Raw genomic sequence first — 5993 nt, 5'->3', positions numbered from 1 at the left:
TTTCTGTAAATCTAAATACCTATGTTCGATTTTTCAAAGCTTTTCCTTAATCTGAATTTCCTGTTTGTCTTACCTTCTACATGAGTCTTCATCACACCTAATAGCTCTTTGTCTTGTCCTATCAACAATCACAACTCAATGCCTTTGGTCAGGCTTTTTCTATCCTCAGTTTATTTCAACCCTATCCATATTTTAGTGATGAAACCCATTTAAATATCTTCTTAAGCCTAGATTTCACATTTTAGTTATCATTGATGATTTTTAGTTTCTCTTTTCACAATTATTTGTTTAGAAAGATCTTTGTGGAAAATTGCTTCCGGGATACGTTAAAATGTTTTTGTTTTTCCAGGACCACAGATAGTTTTTGTTTGTTTGTTTGTTGTTGTTGTTTTTTTCTGAGACTTTATTTTGTCTCATTTCTCTCTTCCCCCTTTTGGTCAAAAAGACTTTCTCATTCCCACGTTGCCAGGTCCCAGCTCATTCTGGGAGTCCTGTCCCACTTTGCCTGGGAGATTTACACCCCTGGGAACACAGATAGTTTTTTAAAATGGTTATTGTTCTAGTTTGCAAAAACTGCCAGAATGCGATATACCTGAAACAGAATGGTTTTTAAGAAGGGGAACTTATTAAATTGGAAGTTTACAGCCTTAGCTGTGAAAATGTCCAAATTAAGGCATCCAGGGAAAAATACCTTGGTTCAAAAAGGTTGATGATGCTCATGGTTTCTCTCTCAGCTGGAAAGGCACATGGCGAGATCTGCTAACTCTCTCTCCAGGAATCTTCAATGATTTCTGTCTGTTCTTTTGGCTCTGAAGCTTTTTCCAAAATGGTTCCCTCTTAAAGGACTCCAATAAGCAATTCCAACCTGAATGAGTAGAGACACATCTCCATGGAAACCTCTAATTAAAAGTTACCACCCAGGCCATGCGATGGTGGCTCCGTGGCAGAATTCTGCCTGTTATGCCAGAGACCCGGGTTCGATTCCCAGTGCCTGCCCATGCAAAAAAAAAAAAAAAAAAAGCTACCACCTGTTCTAGTTTGCTAGCTGCCAGAATGCAATATACCAGAAATGGAATGGCTTTTAAAAAAGGGGATTTAATGAGTTGCTAGTTTACAGTTCTAAGGCCAAGAAAATGTCCCAATTAAAACAAGTGTATAGAAATGTCCAATCTAAGGCATCCAGGGAAAGATACCTCGGTTCAAGAAACTCAATGACGTTTGGGGTCTCTCTCTCATCTGAAAAGACACATAGTGAACACAGTCACGGTTTCTCCCTCAGCTGGAAGGGCACATGGTGAGCTTTCTTTCATGGCTTCCTCTTTCATGAAGCTCCCCGGGTGTTTTCCTTCTTCATCTCCAAAGCACTGACTGATGGACTCTCTGCTTCATTGTGCTGCAGCATTCTCTGCTCTCTCTGAAAATCCTCATTCTCCAAAATGTTTCCTCTTTTATAGGATTCCAGAAACTTATCAAGACCCACCCAAATGGGTGGAGACATGTCATCACCTAATCCAGCTTAACAACCACTCTTGATTAAATCACATCTCCAGGGAGATGATCTGATTACAGTTTCAAACATATAGTATTGAATAGGGATTATTCTACCTTTATGAAATGGAATTTTGATTAAAACATGGCTTTTCTACTGTGCATACATCCTTTCAAACCAGCACACCACACACAGTTGAGTGGGTCATATCTCCATGGAAACAATCAAAAAGTTCCCACCCAGCAATATTGAATGAGGATTAAAGGGCATGGCTTTTTCAGGGGTACAAAATAGCTTCAAACTGGCACAGTTACCAAGGAGATCACTTACCTGCAAATTTCATTTCATAGCTGACAAGTTTAGGAAATTAAGTGTTAAGGAGTTGGTGAAAATTTGGAATAAATAGTCTGCTTGGGAACAAAATCTACAAGATTGCTTTGAGAAATTATGGAAAGTTACAGGGCAATTCTATGGTGGTGACTTTTCCTTTTAGTCTCTGTTGAAACCAGAAAGTTTCAGAAAAGAACAGAAGGGTCACAGGGCATATAAAAAGAGTTATTTTATCAACACAGACAGCCTAGCCAGGAAATAAATCTGCCATCTAAGAATGGAGGTGCTAGAAGTAGAGATATAACAATACTGACAAAGGGAAACTGGAGCCAAATAAATAGCCTAAATGTACTTTACTGGCAAATGCCCAGAAAATACCTGAAATACCTGAGACTCAATGACCATCTTAAGAAAGGTTTGTACTTAATTACTTGTAGTTGGTAGAAACTGAGAGCAGGAATAAATTTATAGAGGTAGTAGAAGATTATGCTAAGATAATTAAGATATGTCAAGCTCTGAAGCCAGACAGTCTAACTCAAACGTTGGACACGCCCCTGTCTAAATATATGACATTGCTAAATTTCCTATGTTTCTTTACCTAATTTTTACTATCAACAAAATGGGAAATTTTCAATGGCTTTAAATTTAATGGCTCAAACAGGGGTTGTTGAAATTTTTAAAGGAGTTGAGATATTTAAAGAATATTTGAAGTACTTAATGCTAGCTATTGTTATTAGTAATGTTGTTATGGTATTTTAACAAACTTCCATTAAGTGCCAGCTGTGTACCACAATGGATGCTAAGACTGCAGATATGAAGATGTGATCCCTGCCCTCCTTGAGTTCATGGTCCAAGATAAAGACATGAAACAATTAACTAGTACACAGTAAGAAAAGTTTTCTCTCAGTGGCTAGTGTTATTGCAGTTTTTCCTTCTTATTTTGCCTATTTAAGCACTAGATTGGTATCTAGGCCAACTGATTAATGAAGACCAATGGCTCTACTTCTGAGTAAGTTTATAATATGGTCTACTTCTAAGATTATCTCAAAGACTTTACCTGATCAATAATGTCTCTTCTCATTATTTCACTATTTACCTATTTGCATCCCAAATAGGTAAATTTTCACCTGAAGGACTCACTGAAGCAACTGCTATTGATAACACAGGAACGGAATGACCCATTCCATGGCTATGAGTGTCATTTCTCCCTCATCCGGTCCAGGGCTTGTATAATGGTCTCATGGATAAAGTGGCTATGATGATGGGAAGTGAATCTTGTCTGACCTCCAAAGTATGGACCCACATTTACCAATGGTCAAAAGCTGCTGCTATCCCTGAGTGCTCAGTTTGCCAATGATAACCTACTCTTGGTTTCTGAAATGGCTTCAGGTTCCAGCTGATTTTCTGGTGGCAGGATTAATTATTGGTTCTCTTCCACCATTAGGACCAAGACCTTATAGTCATCAGAATAGATAATTATTTAATATCTTATTTTTCTTGCCCTTTAATGTCTCAGCCATCATCACCAAACACACTTACTTAGGGTCATGGACATCACCGTGGTACCCTATGTGACATGGCCTCTAGCCAAGGATTACATCATCAGCTATAAGGGGATATGACATTAGTTTTCTCATGATCCATATGTTCCAGAAGCAGTTGGCCTTACCCCATGATAAGACCTGCTTTATCTGTAGGTGCAGTGCAAGTTGAGAAACCATGCCAGGGTATGTTTGGGTGTTTTTTGTAAGATGTGCTCTATGCTCTGGATCAGAAATACATGGTGCTATCTCACCAACTTCCAGAAAATATAGGTCCCAGAACAAAAGAGTGAAACACAAGTAAAGCCTATCGCCATTTTGCTTGATGACCCATTCTCAAAATTTTTGTTTCCTATTCCCATGTTGCTGGACTCTCCTGATGTGGAGATTTCTGGTACTAATGCAAGAATAATTCTATCATGGAGCACAATGGAAGTTTCATGGAATTGGAAGCTGGGACCGCTTTCTTTTTTTTTTCAATTAAAAAGGTATTTATTAAAAATACTTTCTCCCAATTCTGTTTTCAAATCAAATCAAGGAGTCAGGTTACAAAGCAGTAACTGATCAGTTTCTTCTGTGTACAAGATGACAATTTCATTAGCTCATTAGTATAACTTACTAAATAGTTGTGTTAGTTAGATTCAGTTGTCAACTTGGCCAGGTGAGCATACCTAGTTCTGTTGCTGTGGACACAAACCAATGGTATGTGAACCTCATCTGTTGCTAATTACATCTGCAGTCAGCTAGGAGGCGTGTCTGCTGCAATGAGTGACGTTTGACTTAATTGGCTGGTGCTTAAATGAGAGAGTGCAATGTAGCACAGCCTAAGCAGCTCAGCATTCCTCATCTCAGCACTAGCAGCTCAGCCCAGGCCTTTGGAGATGCAGAAAGAAGTCACCCTGGGGAAAGTTGTTGGAACCCAGGGGCCTGGAGAGAAGACCAGCAGAGACCATCTTGTGCCTTCCACATAAGAAAATTAGCTGCCTTTCCTCTGAAGAACCAACAAAATAAATCCCCTTTTATTAAAAGCCAATCCATCTCTGGTGTGTTGGATTCTGGCAGCTAGCAAACTAGAACAATAGTGAAATACAAATTCAACTCATTCACTTCACAAAAAGTAAACATAATTGGTATGCTCCACACACAAAAATTGTATTATAAAGTTTGTGTTCATAGTTCAGTTAGATTCAGCTAAACATAAAATGATGGTGACATAAAAGAACATCCAAGCAACACTGTGGATTTCCTTTGTTAGGAAAACAATGATTGTTTGGAGTTTCCTCACTGTCTATGAATTAGTTAAGAACCACCTGAGATTTCTTTGTGTTCCCAGCAATTAAAATATGCTGGAAACATAAGTACTAGATATGCTACACAGATCCCAGGGCTTAAAAATGTTTCTGACAGGTTTTGAAGTTTTTATGAGATTCAAATTAATGTACAGAATATAGATATTTAACTTTCAGAAATATAGTGTCAATGGAAACCCTTTAATAGTCTTAGCATTAAATAGTTTGGGGCAAGAAGTGATCTTTCCTTTGAAAGTTCAAGAAGTTAATCTTTTCTCAACAGTTTCTTGGTAAGTAATAAACCTTCTCAAATTCATCTTCACATTGTCGAGAATACACAGCTGATCTGGACTGTATCTACCTTTCCCTTCCTTACGTATCTTCATTTTGAAGACTGGCTGGAATTCTTTCAAAGCACATAATAATTTAATTTGAGCAGAAGCTCTCTCAGCTTCTTTACCATCTGCAAAAACATCAAAGAGGGTATCCAAAGCTTCTCCTGCTACGATAAGGGAAGTTTCCTTGGTGACAATCTCAATCAGAAAGCACCCAATGATCTTAAGTGTTTCAAGAGTACCATCTTCTTTGGCCAGGACGCTGCCAGTAAGTCCTAAAATACTAACGACATTTACTCTAATCCCGATGTTACTACTATAAGCACCTGCTTTGCAAAATGTCATAAGCTGATCAGGTGTCAGGCACTGAGAAATGTTCTTGGAGGCCATTGTTTGCAAAAGGGTCCTCAAGGCACTACTTATGGCTTCTAGGAAGTTGGCATGTTTAGCAAAATCTGGCTGAGAAAAGAGAAGTTGTGACAGATGCTGTGCAAGCACCTGAAGGGCTGGAGCTCCTCCCAGATGGTGGGACCACTTTCTTATCAGTTATTAGTGTGACTTAGAAAATTAGAAAAAAATGGTGCTGGTTGGGTAGGATGAGCACCTCTGATTATCAAGCCTTACAGTCTACATTAGAGATGTTGTCACATAAAGGCATATTGTTGGAATTTGAAGAAATCATTGAATTTCCATGACAGTCAAAACCACTCCACCATTACAGGCAAGACCATCAAAGGTTAAGTTCTCTCAGGAATGAAGATTTATGTTAATCCAACTAGCAAAGAAAGCTGACTAGTGAGGGAGGCTAAAGTTGAAGCAGACTAAAGCTACAACTTTCCATGGAAATCCTGTTTGTTCACATAAGTAGAACATCCCCAGGTCTGCTGCTCTTTAGAATGTAAGAGAAGATTGTCCCAGTGTTGACTCATCTATACAATTTGATATATAGTCTAATATGGAACTAAAAAAGGAGGGGCATTATAATATCTCCTGTGACTTCATGGACAGT

General features: G+C 38.5%; 1 pseudogene; it reads right to left on the bottom strand.

Annotated features, from left to right (window-relative positions):
- Window positions 1–4906: 4906 nt before the first annotated feature.
- Window positions 4907–5487, bottom strand: LOC143689448 (HEAT repeat-containing protein 3 pseudogene; annotated as a pseudogene).
- Window positions 5488–5993: the final 506 nt, after the last annotated feature.

The sequence above is a fragment of the Tamandua tetradactyla genome, chromosome 7, assembly GCF_023851605.1.
Source record: "Tamandua tetradactyla isolate mTamTet1 chromosome 7, mTamTet1.pri, whole genome shotgun sequence".
NCBI classification, from domain to species: Eukaryota; Metazoa; Chordata; class Mammalia; order Pilosa; family Myrmecophagidae; genus Tamandua; species Tamandua tetradactyla.
Note: the sequence above shows the minus strand (reverse complement) of the source record. Positions and strands in the feature narration are given on the sequence as shown.